Source organism: Prionailurus bengalensis, chromosome C2, assembly GCF_016509475.1.
Source record: "Prionailurus bengalensis isolate Pbe53 chromosome C2, Fcat_Pben_1.1_paternal_pri, whole genome shotgun sequence".
NCBI lineage: Eukaryota > Metazoa > Chordata > Mammalia > Carnivora > Felidae > Prionailurus > Prionailurus bengalensis.
In genome coordinates, this window is record NC_057350.1 from 56,349,731 (window position 1) to 56,367,907 (window position 18,177).

The window sequence follows — 18,177 nt, forward strand, 5'->3', positions numbered from 1 at the left end:
CATTTAAGTCCATAATATGTTGATACTTATTTCAATTTGAAACATTTTTAACTTACCGACCAAAAATACTTACTACTGCTTTTCAATAAAACTGAAAAATTGACTCTAAAGAAAAGTGGACTACATTCATGCTATAGTTTTCCATATACCCACAAAATACCATTTCAGTACCCTACTTTGAGAAGTAGTGAGGACATGATAGAACCAATCACCTGGATTGCCCCACTCCCCAAAATCACAGATAAGTGGAAATTTTGTTTCCCAGAGTCTATTTCTGTCTACATACCTAGGTCAGTTGTTCTCTGGGGGATTTCATTTGGTAAATGGAAGCATCCCCTCAAGACCAGAGTGGGTCTTATGTGGTCTTACAGTAGTCCTCAGCACTTTTTCAATAGCGGGTATGTCGGGAAAATCAAATGTCAAGAAGCTACAATAGGAAGACTTTGGCCCAACACTTGGAATTTCCCATTTCCTATCCAATATCCTAGAGGCATTTTCAGTGAGAAATTTGAAGCTTATGCATAATTTATCCATTTAACTGCTTTCTATTTTCTATATATAAACATATTTTTTTAATTTTTAATGTTTTTTATTTATTTTGGGGAGAGAGAGAGAGAGACAGAGAGTGAGTGGGGGAGGTGCAGACAGAAAGAGAGAGGGGGACACAGAATCTGAACCAGGCTCCAGGCTCTGAGCTGTCAGCACAGAGCCTGACTTGGGACTCTAACCCACCAACCCTGAGATCATGACCTGACCTGAAGTTGGTCGCTTAACCAACTGAACCACACAGGCCCACTACAAACATATATTTTTAAATCAAAACACAACTGAATGGACAAAAGAAAGAAGATATATCATTTGGGGTTGCAGTAAGAAATGAAGTTGAGATTGTACATGAATACATCTCAGAGTTTCAACAATAATACAGATTTTTTGCTACCACAAAGTTCCATTCTTTGATCATTTAATATAAAATTAGAGAACATCTGTGTATTGATCAGGGTTCTCCAGAGAATCAGAATCAATAAAATGTGTATTCACAGAAAAAAAGATTTATTTTAACGAATTGGCTCATGTGATTATGGAGGCTGGCAAGAATAAAACCCACAGGGCAGGCTAACTGGTTGGAAACCAGAGTAGAACCAATGTTGCAGCTCAAGGCTGAAGGTCATCAGGCCAGAACACCAAGAAAGAGCTGATCTTACAGTTTGAATCCTAAGGCCATCTGTTGGTGGAATTCCCTCTTGTTCATGGAAGGTTAGTTCTTTATTCTATTTAGGCCTTCAACTTATCGGACAGGGCCCATTCACAACATGGAGGACAATATACGTAAAGTCCACCAATTTAAATGTTAATCTCATCCAACAACAACATCACAGAGACATCCAGAACAATGTTTGACCTCATATTGGGCACAGTAGCTCAATCAAATTGACACATAAGTTAACCATTACAACCCATTTGAAGTTATTTAGATTGTATACACGTGCACACACACACACACACACACACACACACACTCACACAGCTGTGATGGAAGCAACATATGGAGTAAAAAAAGAAAAGGATTTCAATTCATTTCTTCTGTTCAGTATAATACAAGGAAGAAGCTGGGTGAATTGTGGGCCATCAATAATGTGAAATTGTAAGTCAGCTGCCAACTTAATTTTGATTTAGGGAGCACTAAAAGGCAGTTCTCCAGGTAGGTTGTTATCTGATCAAACAAGCATGAAAAGGAGGTTTCTTCTACAAGAAATAATTTTCATGAGAAATTATCGGAAATTTATAGGATATCAGAAAACCAATGAAAACAACCGGGTCTACGTAAAATAATGTTTCTGGAAATCCAGCAGTTAACTTCTACACAGCTGAGCAGGAAGTGGTGAGTATTCAGTTTTTCAGAGTATTTAGGGTTTTTTTTTTAGGATTTAAGAAAACCTAAGTACCACATATTTGGTGTCTACATGCAAAATTAGTTTCGATCAGAAGAACTCTTAATTCAGCATTGAAAGAAATTGATTGTATTGAGGGACCAATTATGGGGCTGACTCAATTTAACTGAATTTTTTCAAAATGGTAAGTGATTTGTGTGTGTATGTGGTGGGGGAGGGTGTCCTCTGATTTAAGTCTGTATCTAATTTATAAACCCTGTGTAAAATCTACTTGTTTGAAGACAAAAGTCTTATTCAACATTTTTAAGAGTCCAGAACAAAGGACACGAATTGCACAATAGTATGAAAAATAGAAAGGATCAGAAACTACCCTTTTCTGAGGTGCCTGAGTGGCTCAATTAGTTAAGTGTCTGACTATTGATTTCCAATCAGGTCATGATCTCCTGGTTCATGAGTTTAAGCTCTGAGTTGGGCTCTGAGCTGAGGGTGCAGAGCCTGCTTGGGATTCTCTCTCTCCCTCTCTCTGCCCCTCCCCACTCACATGCAACATGTGTTTTCCCTCTCTCTCTCTCTCTCTCTGTCTCTCAAAGTATATAAATAAACTTTAACAAAGGAAACAACCCTTTTCCTCACTTCCTGAGACTCTATGTATCCTCTGCAGTTGGGGTATTCATGGGTTCCACTGCAGCAGTAAGAACATAAATGCTCTGATGGCTCTCAGTTCTTCTTTAAAAAAATTTTTTTTAACATGTATTTATTTTTGAGAGACATAGGAGACAGAGCATGAGTAGGGGAGGGGCAGAGAGAGGGGTGTACACAGAATCCAAAGCAGGCTCCAGGCTCTGAGCTATCAGCAAAGAGCCCAACGCAGGGTTCGAACTCATGGACCGCGAGATAATGACCTGAGCTGAAGTTGGCCGCTTAACCAACTGAGCCACCCAGGCGCCCCCTCAATTCTTCTGAAGTTTCCATTCTAAGGTCCAAAGGGAAGCAAGCTAAGGCAGGTCTTACAGATCCCATTTTAGAGATAAAAATTAAAAACCCGGAGAATTCTCTAGCCCCTTCCACAATGTGAGGACACAGCAAAATGACATCTATAAACCAGAAAGCTGGCTCTCACCAGACATCAAATCTCCTGGAACTTTGATTTTGGATTTCCCAGCCTACAGACTGAACAGACTAAGATACTTTCTTATATCAGTATCAGGAAAAACAAATAAGATGCAATATAATTTATCCACATGCTGTCCAGTGAATCGATAAGAGAACCGAATAAGAACTCAATAATATTTTTCATTTCTGGGCTTCAGTTTCACCAATACATCAGACCCAATCTCAAAAGATAGCCATCCTCCTGTGCCAATTCATTGTAATTTAAATAGAATAACTAATGGAGGGAGTACTGTACATACAGAACAAATTAAACATGAAGGTATTTATTTTCATGTGTTGATTTTACTTATTCCATTTGTTTTCCTCGAATTGACTTAAAACATCCAGGAAACTGAACCAGACAAAGAATATATATATCTCATAGTGTTATCTTCAATGATAGTGACAGTCTGAATTAATTTTATTGAAAGTAATTTAGCATTGACTGGTTAAAACTACAGACTACCAGTCTGAACCAGAGACATTGGCAGACTCCTTCAAATTAGAGACCAAAAAGATAAATGTTTGGAGATTACATCACAAACTGGAACTGTCTTGAAAGACAGTTCAAATGTAAAAAAAAAAAAAGAAAGAAAGAAAGAAATTATCTAAATTCAAAATATCCTATCCATCAGTGACAAAAGCAGCTGCATTTCTTCTTCTGATCATAATGTTAGAAACCAAGCTAATTATTTTTTTAACCTTTTCAGGAAAGGTATGACTTCATAGCCCTACCCACTTTTGCTCTATCAAAAGTATGTCTTAAAAGGGGTTCTTTGATTAGCTTTAATCAGGCAGTAACTACAGACAGAAAAAAATTAACAGGACTTATAGAGTTGAAATTTGAAATACCTTTCAGTACACGGACTCTCCAACATTTTCCTGAGAGACTTTATGTTTAATTCCTGGCTCTACCCCTTCCTTGGGGAAGGGAGGGATGTAACCTGGTGTTTAAGAATGTAACCTCTGGGGGCGCCTGGGTGGCGCAGTCGGTTAAGCGTCCGACTTCAGCCAGGTCACGATCTCGCGGTCCGTGAGTTCGAGCCCCGCGTCGGGCTCTGGGCTGATGGCTCGGAGCCTGGAGCCTGTTTCCGATTCTGTGTCTCCCTCTCTCTCTGCCCCTCCCCCGTTCATGCTCTGTCTCTCTCTGTCCCAAAAAAATAAATAAAAAACGTTGAAAAAAAAATTTTAAGAATGTAACCTCTGGAGCCAGAGGCCTGGGGTCATACTCCCCTCCTTTGGCTCAGTTTCCTATCTGTGAAATGGAAATGATAAAAAACACATCCTCAGTCAGGTGGAGTGGGGCTTTTGCAGGAGATAAGCCTCTAGCACATAAGCCCTCCACAAGCTCTTGCTTGTGGTAATACAATGCACATTATCTCCACTTTGGTTTTCAAAATAGTTTTAACTATTAGGAAAAATTTTCACCCAATAAACACCCAAGGGCTACTGTTTTGTGTGTGTGTGTGTGTTTTTTTTAAGCTAGAAATAAACCTGATTATGATAGCAGTGTTAAAGAAAATCCCACTAAGGATCCCAGACAACAATTTTGTTTTATCATCTAAATTGCTGCTTTTTGATTAACATACTACCACAAATCATTTTCCCTTAATATGCCATAAAACAGTTATCCAAATGATGACAAGCAAGAAATTAGAATTCAGGGAGCTCTCAGTAGTTGGTATTTCCAAGCAGATTAATCTTACTATTGTTCTGCATTTCTAAAGAATCTCAAACATCTATACTGCAGCTACACATTTGTGAGCTTGTATGTTTGAGGCACTACAACTACTTTGTGCTAGGAGGCCCAAGATGAGCGGGATCAGTCCCCGCTCTTCAGGCTGCCAAGGGACTCACAGGGAAATGAGGAGTCTCCATATGCATACGCTCTAATGATGGCAGGGCCATGATGGAAGTTAAAACAGCAAAAGGTTCTGGCTGGCCTGGCACCTGCCTGGAGCTCTGATCTCATCCTGGACCGCTCTCCCTCTCACTAACATGTGCCAGTCATCGTGGGCTTCACATGGTTGTAAGGCTTGCCAAGTTTACTCCAACCTCAGCGACTTTTGCTTCCCTCTGAGTGCACTACGCTTCCTGTGAAGTTCATGAATTGGCTTCTTGTGATCATTCAGGTCTCAGATCAGGAGTTCCTCCTCAGAGAATGCATCCCTGACTAACTAGTTTTATGTAGTTTAATTTAGTGGCTTCAGCAACTTGCCTTTATAATCTTACATTCCTGTTGGTGAGAGGCTGGCCCTGGCCTTACAGGTGCAAGATGTCAGCAGCGCTGCTGTCCTCGCAGGATTTTCTTGGGCAGAATCTGTTTCTTTGCCTTTTCCAGCACTAGGACAGTTCATTCTGTGGTCATGGTCCCTTTCCTTCATCTTCAAACTCAGAAATGTTGCATCTTCTGCCCCTTCCATCATTTTCTTTCTTTCTTTCTTTCTTTCTTTCTTTCTTTCTTTCTTTCTTTCTTTCTTTCTCTCTCTTTCTTTCTCCTTCCTTCCTCTCTTCCTTTCATCTTTCTTTTTCTTTCTTTCTTTCTTTCTTTCTTTCTTTCTCCTTCCTTCCTTCCTTCCTTCCTTTCATCTCTCTCTCTCTCTCTCTCTCTCTCTCTTTCTCTCTCTCCCTATCTGATCAGGGCTGGGAAAGCTTCTCCTCATTTAAGAACTTATGATTTGATTGAAACCACCTTCTCCCCCCATCTCAGGGTCCTTAACCTTAGTAACAGCTGCAAAATCCTTTTTGCCATGTAAGATAAGATACCCATAACCCAGGATTAGGAGACGGACATCTTTGGGGGCTCATTATTCTGCCTACCATACATAAACCTCTATCAGTCTATCTGTTACGTTGCCTTTTTCTTTCTTGTTATTTTTTATACCACTACATGAAATTCTCATTTATTTACCTGTAACTTATTTATTATCATGTATTTCTTTAATATGTGAAAATCCCCCTCCACCCACTTCCTCTATACTATTGTATGATCTTGAGAATAAGAATTTGATCTACCTTGATCACAGCAGCATCCCCAAACCCTGGAGTGGTAGCTGGCATGGTGTAGGCACTCAGTGAATTCTTGTTAAGTGAATAAATAAACTCAGCCTCGATAATTGGTGTAAGCTTTAGAAAGGACATGCTGCCTAATTTAAGTCCTGAAGATAAGTAAGGAGATTATCAAGTGAAAATCAGGGAGTGGACTTTATAGCAAAAGCAGGACAGAGCAGAATCACCACAGAATGACAACACTGCTCTTGAAGGAGTGGCCAAGGATGAGAGGCTGGAAAAAATGAGTCAGAGGCAAATCACCAAAATCTTTTCAGACTTCATCTTGCATGTAATGAGAGCCATTGAAGGATTTTATATGGAGGAGTAATTTCATTAGCTCTGCATTTAGAAAGATACTCTGCCACTGGTGTCATTGTCAAAGAGGATTATTTGGAGGAAGGCCAAATGGGAGGCTGGGAAGGGAATTTTGTCCTATCTTCCAAGGTTTTCGTTGATTAATCTGATAAATGAATGATGCCGAAGGGCTAACAGAAAATCATTAGTAGAAAATACATCTCTTCTTCTAGGTAATGTGTGTTATAACCATTGAGCATTATAGTTGACCATTAGAGATCATTTCCTTCTTTCCCATAGCAAGTGGGCAAGGTTTTGAGAAGCATATTGGGCTGCCTTCTTAAGGTTTTCTTGAAATCTTAAAGAGAACAGGTTATATAAGAGCCCACTACTATAATAAAATAAAATAAAATAAAATAAAATAAAATAAAATAACTAAAAGATTCAGTTTTATATGTTCCTGTCTAGCAGTGTCATCCAAAGTTACATTTGGCAAGATGTGCCAGCTGTCTTTTTCTCATTTGCTTAACTGCTCAATGGTATAACAAAACAAAACAACACTGCCATATACAGATGGTTTATAACTAAGTAGTAAGGGAGAGAGAAGAGAGTCAAAGATGACATCACAGTTTCAAATGTGGATGACATGGGTAATGAGATTTTCAAAAACAGAACAGAGAGATGAGAGCAGGAAACTCTGATAGGTTTGTGAAGTCAGGAGACAAGGTGTTTGGTTTTAACATTTGATTTTGTGCTCCATTCTTACTTTATGCTACTATCTGTTCAAATCATATTAGGCACAAACACAGGTGTTAGATTTGGGAAGGTACAGACTACTTTTCTAATTGAAGATTTTTATATGAAAAACACAATTGGCTAGTGCTACTCTGGGAAAAGCAAAACAGGCAAGATATCAAATGAGTAAATAAATTTAAAAACCCATGGTATTTGATAAGTAGCAAAATCTTTTCCTCACTTTTCTCCTTTCGTCTCTCATTTCTCCAGTGATTAATTTTGAAAATTTAACAACATCTGTGAAAATTCAAATATTAATAATTTTGGATTCTATTACTTTCCAGTTTAAAGGAAAAATATTGTTGGGGCACCTGGCTGGCTCAGTCATAAGAGCATGCAACTCTTGATCTCGGGGTTGTGAGTTTGAGCCCCAGGTTGGGTGTAGACACTACTTAAATAATAGAAAACACTAAATTTGTATGCAAATCTTTATCTGAACAAAAATAATCATGACCTTCCTTATTGTTGATGTTTAAATCTGGCTCTTTAGATTAATCATGATTGATTCATTTTAGGGGGCCAGGGTTAGGGAAGAGGATTCAACTACTTAAGCACAAAATGATTTCTATAATTAAAGAATTGCTAGTTGTACATTGAGGACTATATGAATTAATGAGAGAAACAAAAAGATCGAAAGGACTGCTCAAATTGAATGCTGGCGAGGACGTGGAACAACAGATTCATTCATTGCTGATGGGAAGACAAAATGGTACAACCACATTGGAAGACAGTTTGGCAGTTTCTTACAAAGTTTACACATAGTCTTATTATGTGGTCCAGCAATCACACTCCTCAGTATTTTCCCAAATTAAAAACTTACATCCACATGAAAATCTGCATATGAACGTTTGCAGCAGCACTATTCATAATATCCCCGAACTGGAAGCAACCAAGATGTCTTTAAAGGGTAAATGGATAAACTAACTGTGACACATCCATAAAGTAGAATATTATTCAGCAATAAGAAGATATGAGCTAGCAAGCCATGAAAAGACACGGACAGATTTTAAGTGCATATAGCTGAGTTAAAGAATGGGGTGTGAAAGGACTACATGCTGCATAATTCTAACTATATGACATGGAAAGATCCATAGTGATCAGAGGTTTGGGGAAAGTATGGGATAAATAGGTGATGCACAGGAGATTTTTAGACATTGGAACCATTCTGTATAATATTGTAATATTAGATACACACATGACACTGTGCATTTGTCAAAACCTATAGAACTATTCAACAGAGTGAACTTTAGCGTAAACCATGTACTTTAGTGAACAATAACATATCACCATTGGCTCAGTACTTGTAACAAATATACTACACTGTTGCAAGATATTAATAGGGAAATTGTGTGTGTAGGGGGTGGTATATGGGAACTATGTACGATCTCCTTAATTTTCTGTAAATATACAACTATTCTAAAAAGAGTCTATTAATTTTTTACTAACGAAAGAGGAAAAAAAGCACTACTCTGACATTACAAAACTATGTCAGTACCAATGCCCCCCTGCCTTCCAGAATATTTTACACGAAGAAAGGGTGGTCATGCACCTGGATTGCCCAGGATGTTCCTGAGACTCTCTTTGTTCTCAGAAACATTTCATTTGGAATGATAAATGACATGGTCACTGTACACAGAAGGAAAATGGGAAGTAATGTCTTTTTAACATCTGTCTTTGAATGTGAGGAACTGGGCTATGCCCTTTCCTTAGTGTCTCATTTAAGCCTCACAATATTCCCAGGAGGATGATTTTTGTCTTCCCCAATTTGCAGATGGAAAAGCTGAAGCTCAGAAGCTCATTTACCCAAGACCATACTATTCATCATTGGCAGATCCTGTAATTACCCCTTCATTTCTATGACCCCAAAGCTCATGCTTTGAATTCTGGGGTTTTTTTCGGGATGATCGTTGAACATTCTTTCCAGACCTTGTGATTCTTGAAAGAATTCTGTGGCAACTATACCTAACGAGCATAATAATAGTACTAAGGTAGTAGAAAGTAGAGATTATATGTAAAGAGAGCTTTATTTATAAAACTCCTGAGAATTTTTTTCCAAAGACTATGAGGATGTCAGAGTTATTGTCTATTCCATCCCTGGGTCATCTGACAATAATGACATCTGTAATCCATTTTTTCCCATAACTATGGTGATAATTAGTACCCAGGTCTATTGTCTGGTCTCAGTAAAGAAAAGCTATTAACTTGTGCCACCACACCTCTGCAGTCAGGAAGGAATCCTTGGGGAATAGAGAACCCTGTGGGCCATGGCATCTCACTATTCTGCCTGACTGGAAACACCAAACCAACCTTTCCCTTCTTTAATTTGAATATAGCAGAGCTCATTTCAAAGACTGCAGTTTCCTGGTCGGTTTCCCTGCACATTCTTCTCCTTCACTTCCAAATTCTCAGAGTACATCAACCATCCCAGCCACTTGCCATCCTTAAAACAAAACAAAACAAAACAAAACAAAAAGGCCTGTCTTGGGATAATATTTTCAATTGTGACAAAATGATAATACCAGCTACTGGATTAGAAGCTGTTTTACAAAGGATCTCTTCAAAAATGATTGAACTTTCTTATCTAGCTCAAACTTTTTAGAAGTAGGTAATGAATTGTGCTCTTTGTGTGATACTTTAGGAAGCAGGTTGTATAATGGATCCAAGCATCATCTCTGGAACCAGCCACCCCTAGACTGAGTACTAGCTCTGCCACTTTTAATTCTGCCAATAATACCTTAATATTATGTATTTTTCTGTTCCTCAGTTTCCTCATGTTGGAAATGGAGACAATAGAAGTAGCTTTCTTATAGGGTTGTTGTGGGCTTAAATGAAGCATATGAGAGACTTAGCCTTAAAATGTAAGGTCCATAAGGTTAAATACCCAATTTAGTACAGCATTTTTTAAAGTGTGGTCTGGGGACTCCTGGGGGTCCCTAAACTATGAAAGGGGGACCATGAGGTCAAAACTCTTTTTAGTAAGAACATTAGCACATTATTTGCCTTTCCCGCTCTCATTCTCACAAGTGTAAAATGGAGTTTTCCAGAAGCTGCATGTGAGAGATACTGCAACTGATAGACTGCAGAAGCAGATAAGAGAAAATCCAGCTGCCTTCAATTAAACCAGACATTATAGAGATTTGCAAAATTATAAAACAGTGCCACTCTTCTCAGAACTTTTTTTCTTTTGGAAAATATAGTTCTTTTCCTACAAAATATGTTATTAATACGTATTTTTAAATATCCCACTTTTAACTTTGAATACAGTACATATCGATGGCTGTAACTCACATAATCAAAGCCCTGTGAGGCCTTAAACAATTTTTTAAGAGTGGAAAGGGATCCTGGGACCAAGAAAACTGAGAACCATTCATCTAGCACAAGCCTGGCACATAGTAACCACTTAATAAATAATGATTGAATGACTAGCATAGGACTTGGCTTAGGGTAACTGCTCAATAAATAACAGTGTTGCTGCTGCTGCTGGCGATGTGTTGATGGTAATAATGAAAATCATGAAAAGAAGTACACTGAGAGCCTTCTACCCAATTGAAGCCAATAGAACAGGAATTTTTGATGGAAATCTTACCTTGCATTAGGCGTGGGAGATGCGAGGTAGAGTTCAATGTAATACAAAATTATTTTCAGTGTTTAGACTCTCTTTCTCTTAGCTTATTCTTTTCCTGATGGGGATCCTCATTCTCTTCCCAGCTGAAGCTCTTTGGAATTGAGCCAAGGTCTGAAAAATTCAGAATGTTATGTATAGCATCAGACCAAGTGATCTGGAAGTTAGGATCTCTGGGTTCTAAAATTAAGGGACTATGGACCTATATTTACTATTTACTGTGAGAGTCAGATGGGAGAACTTGCCTGGAAATTTTCTCAATAGATTGGATGGTACTGTAGGCTCCTATATCTCTAACCCTCCTCTCAATTTCTCCTTCTTCCTGCATGCTCCAGTCTAGCTACTGGAGCCTAGATTTTCATTTTGTCTAGATATGCTGGTACACTGGTTCTCTAGGAACAAAACGAATTCCTGGCTAGTAGGGCTTGCTGATTTCCATGGTGTAAATACTCCTGTCATGGCCAGGTTCAAGCTGCTGATGTACTGTTACTAAGCTCCAAGTCGGGAGAAGGAACTCTCACAGCTGGTTTTAGCTGGTTCCCAGGACATGGCTCGTGCTGAGGCACTAGGACATTGAGTTCAACAACTTTCTGGCTTTTCTAGTTTTGTTTTTTTTGGGGGGGTTGGGTTTTTTTGTTTTTGTTTTTGTTTTTGTTTTGTTGTTTTTTTTGTGTTATTGCTGGCCTCACCTTCTTACCCAGTTTTGCTGCCCAATCCTTCTGGCTGCTCACTGTCCTCAGGTCCCAGGATTATCTCCTGCTACTTCTGCCCTTCATGCTTTAGCTGACATTGCCATCTCTGTATCCTGACACCTCAACTTCATCCTTCCGCTTATTCATTTGCTACCCAAATTTTTAAGGGGAAACTAAAGGCCTTCTTTCCCCATAAAATCTTTTCTAAACACATACAGATATCACTCATGTCTCTCCTCTAAAATGAGAGGGCATATTTAGGAACAATATTTCAGCTTAGTAATGGTGATATCACTGGTTATCCAAAAGATAGCCATATGGTATCATGGAAACAGCTCTTTTACTGCAGAGAGAACTGCACTCTTAATTCTGGTACTAATATACTGAGTGGTCATGGGCAAATCACTGCAGTGCTCTGAGCCTTGATATCCTCATTTGTAAAATGAAAATCATGAAATACATGATTTCAAAGAATATTTTCCATTCCCTAAATTCCACTATTCTGTAGTTAAGTTGCCTCATATAAACAAAAATCACAGGAATTACTACTATTGTTAAAATTCAATGTCCTTTTGGGGCGCCTGAGTGGCTCAGGTATTTGTGTCCGGCTTTGGCTCAAGTCATGATCTTGCAGTCTGTGAATTCAAGCCCCACGTCAGGCTCTGAGCTGAGAGCTCAGAGCCGGGAGCTTGTTTCACATTCTGTGTCTCCCTCTCTCTCTGCCCCTCCCCCACTCACACTCTGTCTCTCTCTGTCTCTCAAAAATGAATAAATGCTAATTTCTTTAATTCAATGTTCTTTTGATTTTGAAACAAGTCAGCTTCACCATGTTCTATTTTATAATCATCCTTTCATAATATTTCATGTTAAAAATAATTCTGTTTATCATCAGCCTTCATCTCAATTCCTCTGTAAGATCCACTTTACCCCTTTCCCACAGATACAATGATGGATAGGTACTTTTGAAAAGCGGTTAAAGCAAATATTAAGGCAACAATTTTTAACGAACTTTATAAAAGTAATCATGCAGAAAAATTAAAAATTAAAAAGTATGTAGGCAGAAAACTCCCTAAAGGTGAAAGTTTGTGATTCTTAAATATTTTTCACATGCCACTGATGAAATATTTTCTGTGGAACTACACCTTCAAGGACTAAAAGGAGCTATTAGGAAAAAATTATTTGAGAAAAATGTTTTGTTCACATACAGCTTTATGGGGATTATATGATGATATAGTGAGATAAAGTTTTATATTCAGTGAGAAAGCCAAACTATACACATTTTTTTTTAATTTCAGCTTCATTGAGGTATAATTGACAAATAGATTTGTAAGATATACAAAGTGTGCATCATGGTGATTGGATATAAATATACATTGTGGAAGGATTCTCCCTGTTGAGTTAATTAACACATTCATCACCTCACATATGTATTTTTTTTTCCTTTGGTGAGAACATTTAAGTTCTATTTTTTAAGCAAATTTCAATTGTCCATATGGTGTTATCAACTATAGTTGACGTGTTATTATCAGGTCCTCAGGCTTTATTCATTTTATAGCCACTGAAAATTTGTGCCTTTTACCAACCTCACCTTATTTTCTCCACTCTAGCAAGCACTTTTCTACTCTTTTTCTATGATTTTGGGTTTTTCTTTAGATTCCACATAGTCGAACTATATTCTTTTTTTTTTTTTAGTTTATTTATTTATTTTGAAAGAGATAGGGAGAGTGAGTGGAGGAGGTGCAGAGAGAAAGGGTGACAGAGGATCCGAAGCAGGCTCCATGCTGATAGCATAGAGTCGTAAGCAGGGCTCGAACTCATGAACCATGAGATCACAACCTGAGCTGAAGTCGGACGTTTAACCGACTAAGCCACCCAGGCACCCCAAACTACATTCTTAAACAAAACAAAACTAATCCATCATTAAGTTCCACAATTATTCCCTTTATATCTTTCTTCCTGGAGATTCCAAAGTTTCTTTTATCATTACATTCAAATCTAGTTCCAGTCCTTTCAAAACCTAGGGCTTATTTTCTCCTTGCTCCTGTTAACTCACAGCTTGTGGTGTGGTCTTTGCAAGGCAAGGAGATGTGTACAATGTGTTTTGTTTTTTGTTTTTTTGCAAGGTTTGACTTGGCATTCTGGAATACACAATTTCATCACTAGGGATGAGCAGAATGACTCAAGCTGATACTGAATGCAAATTTTCAGCCAGTTTTCTCAGCATGATACATAGTAAAATCAAGGGACTACAAGTATATTTAGAGGTTGTCCGTTTCCTTGCAACTTACAGTGTGGTTAGGGACCAGCAAGAGCATCATCATCAGTTTGTTCAAAATGTAGAACTTCAGGCCTCATCTCAAACCTACTGAATCAGAATCTACATTTTAACAAGATCCTCGGGTGATTTGCTTCCCTCCAATATACAACTCCCCAATAAGTGGCAAACCTGACTGTGTTGACTATGTGCCATCACAGGAACTCATGCCAATTCCTTCTTTCTCCCAAACATCCTAACAGGTACCTACAATTTACTGAATGCTTTTATGATAACTTTCTATTGCTCAAATGAACCACTTGATGTCCAAATTTACTAGTCCAGAATTTGTAGCCAAATGCAGACTGAACCTTTCCATTCCCATTTTCCAGTCTGCTTTATATGGTGCCTCTTCTCCAACAAAATTAATCTGTGTCACATTAACAGTCCTAACAGTGGATTCTGTTGGCAACCTGCTCACTACTATGCTTCCTCTCTGGTACCCTCTTTTCTCATCTCTCAACTTGGGTGGATTCTATTCACTCATGAAACCCCTTATCTGTGTTCTCCAGAGAACAATCTAACTCACCTGTATTTCCAGAGACATTCACTAGAGCAGGGCCAAAGGACCAGTATCCTGTAGATGTGTTCTGTTTAGCCTGTATGGGGGCTTTAGAAGATTAGATTTCAGTGTCTTTAAATAGGATGCATACTGTCTGATTGACCACAGTCCTCACTATTCTTTTGTATCATCCTTGAGCAGGTTCACATTTACAATATCAGCTTTTCATTTGGCATTGCTTGAGCTACTAATTCTCCCTCTAGTGTTTTTAATCCAGTTCCCAAATTAGACATAGATTTTTCTTTCTACACTAATACTTGGACCACAGTCTTTATTATCTGCATTAATCTGCCCAGACTGCCAGAACAAAATATCACAGACTAAGTGGGCTAAACAACAGAAATTTTACTTTTTCAGTTTTGGAGGCCAGAATTCCAAGACTGAGGTGCTGTCAAGATTGGTTTCTGGTGAGGACTCTCTTCCTGACTTGCAGACAGCCACTTTCTGCTTTGTCTTCACATGGCCTCTTCTCTGTATGTGCATAGAGAGATCTCTGGCGCCTCTTCCTCTTCTTATTAAAAAAAAGAAATTAACGTTTATTTGTTATCAAAAGACAGAATGTGAGCAGGGGAGGAGCAGAGAGAGAGGGAGATGCAGAATCCGAAGCAGCTCCAGGCTCTGAGCTGTCGGCACAGAGCCCGATGCGGAGCTCAAGCTCACAAACCGTGAGATATGACCTGAGCCGAAGTCGGTCGCTTAACCAACTGAGCCATTCAGCCACCCCATCTCTTCCTTTTTTTATAAGGGGACCAGTTCAATCATATTAGGGTCCCAACCTTATGACCTCATTTAATCTTAGTTACCTCCTTAATACCTGCAAATAGAGTCATACTGGGGGTTAGGGTTCCAACATGAACTGGGAGGGGGATGGATATAATGCAGTCCACAACATTATTAAAGCATCTTTGTATCTTGAACAATCACACATGTTATTGTGCAAACCCCCTCTAGGACTTTATCTTCCAGGACATTTATGCAGACATGTAGGCTGAACTGAAGGCAGTATTAGGGTTGCTTTCTATACCAGTGGCAATTCACAGGAAAGAGAATCAAGCTGACCTCAATTTAGGTGCCACTGACATGGAGGCAACAGCAGTACCTGCTCATATTACAGAGGGCTTGCTATGTGCTAGACACTATTGTAAGCATTTAAAAATACATGCACTGATTTTCAGCTTCATGACACCCTATGATAAAAGTAATGTTTTTATTGTATTATTTTACTGGTGAGGAAACTGAGACATATGAGTCAGATGGAGTCTCTAAACTTACACAGGTGGAGAGTGGCATGACTGGGATTTGACCCCAGGCTGTCTGGCTCCTAAGTCTGTGCTTTTAGTCGCTATACCATATTCTGCCTCTCAACAATGGAGACAAATGCATGGGGGGGGGGGGACTATATTGGGTTTTTTTCTCTTAAATTTTTTTAATATTTCTTTATTTCTGAGACAGAGAGAGAGCATGAGTGGGGGAGGGGCAGAGAGAGAGGGAGACACAGAATCAGAAGCAGGCTCCAGGCTCTGAGCTGTCAGCACAGAGCCTGATGCAGGGCTCGAATTCACAAATCGTGAGATCATGACCTGAGCCGAAGTTGGTCGCTCAATGGTCTGAGCCACCCAGGCGCCCCAAGGGGTGGACTACATTGTAAAGGATGACATGACAACGCAGCCCCAACATAACTGTGTATTCATTCACAGGTATATATTCTTTTCACATATATTTAAGTAGTGATCAGCATAAAACATTTAAAAGTACATTTATTAACAGGACAATTTATGTTCCAAACTTCAAACTTTAGGAGGAAAAAAAAGTGTGCTGTTAACAATTATGTTAGCAAACAGGAATAAATAGCATTCCAAGCAAAGCAAGATGTACAATCATACTGCTTACTGAATATCTACCATATACCAGTACTATGCAAATAACTTTGCAAGTGTAATCCTTATCAAATTCCTCTAGGATAGGTATTATTATCCCTGTTTTATAGGTAAAGGAGCTGAAGATCTAAAATATCAAGTAACTTGACCAAAGACATAACTAATAAATAGGAGAGCTAATATTTCAGCTAGGTCTGTCTGGATCAAAAACAGTCCTGTTTACCAGCACACAATATTGCTTTCCTATTCCTACAGAGGGCAAACAAGCTAGGGATGCTTAACAATCATGTTATTATAAATATAGAGAAATTGTTACGGAAGCAGGCTGGAACGCTGGCTGAAAAACAAAGTGGCACTCGGAGATCTGGGTGGTTTGGAGATTTATTTAACACCAGCGGGCTCAGAGGAGACCACTTCTCCAAAGATCTGAGCACTGAATGCAAGTGGGAAAGGTAATTTATAGTTGTCAGCTTCCATATCTGTGGGGTTTTCGTGCAGCAAACAGGGCAAGAAGAACCTGGAAGAGGGATCTCTAAGCTAAAGACCAGAGCTTGTTTTAGTCCTGTAGGCCATCTTTGGCACAGTACTTTATTCATTTCTCCAACAAAATAATTCAGGATTTATTAGGCTTATATATTTATTGATTTGAAGAAAACACTTAGCCAGGTTTGCAATTTTGAACTTATCACAAGTCATACAAAGTGATCTGCAAAGAGAAAGTTCAGAAAGGAAAAAAAAAAAAGTAAGATCTTTGTGAGTTTTGGGTCAAATTTAGTAAGCTACATTTGTTCATTCCTTCATTAGTTCATTAGTTATTTCTGGAAGATAGTGAAAATTATATACCTGAGAAATTATGTCTTAAGGAAATTTATATTTCAGTTGGAAGAACAAGATCATACACAAGAAATTTAAACAACAGACATATGTTATTTTGAAGTAGCACAAGTCTAAATGTCTGTATGTCTCTAAATGAGAGTCATAGGCAGTGATACCATATGTTCATAAGAGTATAAGTTCATTGCAAATTGATGAGATCAGAGAAAGTCTCATGGAAGAACCATACTTCAAGAGATAGTTTCTTGTAATTTGCCACTCAAAACAGCATGCTTTCCCTCTTTCAATTGGTATTATTAGTATTTAAGAATGGTTAGGCCAACCAATCAGGAGACTATTGCCACTAAAATGACAGTTACTCATAATTCCCAAGAGGATGAGCATGCTACATCATGGAGGGCCATAAGGAGAAGCACCAGGCTCAGTCAGGAAGTAGACAGAGTGGAGGAAAACCTGGTACAGAGTTTTTATTCTGGTTTCCACGGGAAGGAACACAAGAGGCAGAGTAAGTAAGCTTAGAATTGGCTAGGTTGAATAATTTCAATGGGCTCTCCCTGGTTATCTGATATCTGGCCATGAGGTGATTAGTAGATAATAGCCCATAATTTGAGAGGCTGATAAAGGAAGTGATTGGGAACATGGGCTCTGAGTTGGTTGGTTTGCATTTGAAAGGCATCCTCCCAGGCAAGTTGCTTACTTTGCCTAAATTGGCTAGCCCTGGAAGGGGCATTCCTCCAAGGCCAGCAAAGCCTCAAATGTCAAGGCATCAGAATACAGAATATAAAAAGTATGGTTAATGTACTTCCTAAGAAACTCAGCAGTGTTTTTGTCTTCGTCAGCAGCAGGAACATTTGTCTTCATACGTTCCATAGGAAGGTAAGAGAGGGAAATTTGAACAGTTGAACTCATCTTGCAGGAGTGAGTACTTCCAGCTTACACTCTTAAAGGCAACAGTGCACAAGGGCATCATGGGCAGAAAGGAAGATTAATGGGAAAGCCAAAACTATGATAAGAAAGTCTTTCTCCAAGCATTTCTTTGTCTCTCTCTTTCTTTTTTACTATAGTAAAGCTAGAGATACTCTCTAGAGATTG